Genomic DNA, 1,204 nt, shown 5'->3' with positions numbered 1-1,204 from the left:
CCAAACAGACTGTGGCAGAACGTTCGGGGGTATGCTGATGCAAATGCGACCTCTGCTGGCTGGTAAATATGATTGCATGATGAACTCCCAGCAGCATAGCATGTTTCTCCACACATTCTTTGAGACCAGATCTCTGCCAGGTAAAAAAAAAAAAACCAGCTAGTCATCCATGCTAGTCTGTGGCACTACTTCTGCATAGCTTTTCATGGTTGCACAGCATCCTTACCTTAGGTAGAAGTAGGTATTGTAGGTGCTGTTCATCTCCCCTGGTTTAATTTCACCTAACCTGGTTAAACTTTTTTTCTATTAGTTAGTTGTTGTTGTTTTTTTATTTAATGTTAATGTTATTCAAGTCTGTTAAAAAGGCAAAGTTTTAAAAGCAAAGTTGGACGTTAAGCTACGAGTTTCCAGCAGCATCATGCCCATTGGACATAGTTATGCCCTCCCAATATAGATTAACACTGATGCTGGAATTGACTAGATTCACACACTATGCTATTTGCTATACTGTGCTATACTTACCTGGCAGGGGCGAAACCATGATAAGAAGGTGGTTCACCCAGGGCGAGGCTCAGCCATTGCATTCCGTTTGTGCTGACCCCTGCAAATTCCCCAAATGTGGGAATCTCGACTGCATAATTTCTGATAGCAAGGGGGGCAGTGGTAGCCTAGTGGGTAGAGCTTTGGGCTATCAACTGGAAGATTGGCAGTTCAAATCCAGGCTCTGCTATGCAGCCACTGTTGTGTCCTTGAGCAAGGCCCTTAACCCTGTCTGCTCCAGTGACGCTGTACGATGGCTGACCCTGCGCTCTGACCCCAGCTTCCAAACAAGCTGGGATATGCAAAGAAAGAATTTCATTGTACTGTACATCTGTATATGTATATATGACAAATAAAGTATATCTTCTTCTTTAAATTGCTGCTAAGAGTAAGTGTAAATAATGATGCAATGACATGGTCTCACCCAATGTATTTCTGTCAGGGGCATCATAGAAGAGAAGACAGAAGGGATTATTCCATGAATACAAAGTAGATCCAAGCTGTTTGTCAAATGGAAATGGAGAAAGAATAAAAGTGTGCTCCAAATACAGTGTATCACAAAAGTGAGTACACCCCTCACATTTCTGCAAATATTTTATTATATCTTTTCATGGGACAACACTATAGAAATAAAACTTGGATGTAACTTAGAGTACTCAGTGTA

The 1,204-nt window shown here is 41.5% G+C and overlaps 1 non-coding gene across 1 annotated transcript; it reads left to right on the top strand.

Annotated features, from left to right (window-relative positions):
• The first annotated feature begins 514 nt into the window (after positions 1-514).
• Positions 515-673, top strand: LOC134323699 (U1 spliceosomal RNA). The gene has a single exon (XR_010014082.1). It is a non-coding gene; the product is annotated as a U1 spliceosomal RNA (small nuclear RNA).
• Positions 674-1,204: the final 531 nt, after the last annotated feature.

Source organism: Trichomycterus rosablanca, chromosome 11, assembly GCF_030014385.1.
Source record: "Trichomycterus rosablanca isolate fTriRos1 chromosome 11, fTriRos1.hap1, whole genome shotgun sequence".
NCBI classification, from domain to species: domain Eukaryota; kingdom Metazoa; phylum Chordata; class Actinopteri; order Siluriformes; family Trichomycteridae; genus Trichomycterus; species Trichomycterus rosablanca.
Note: the sequence above shows the minus strand (reverse complement) of the source record. Positions and strands in the feature narration are given on the sequence as shown.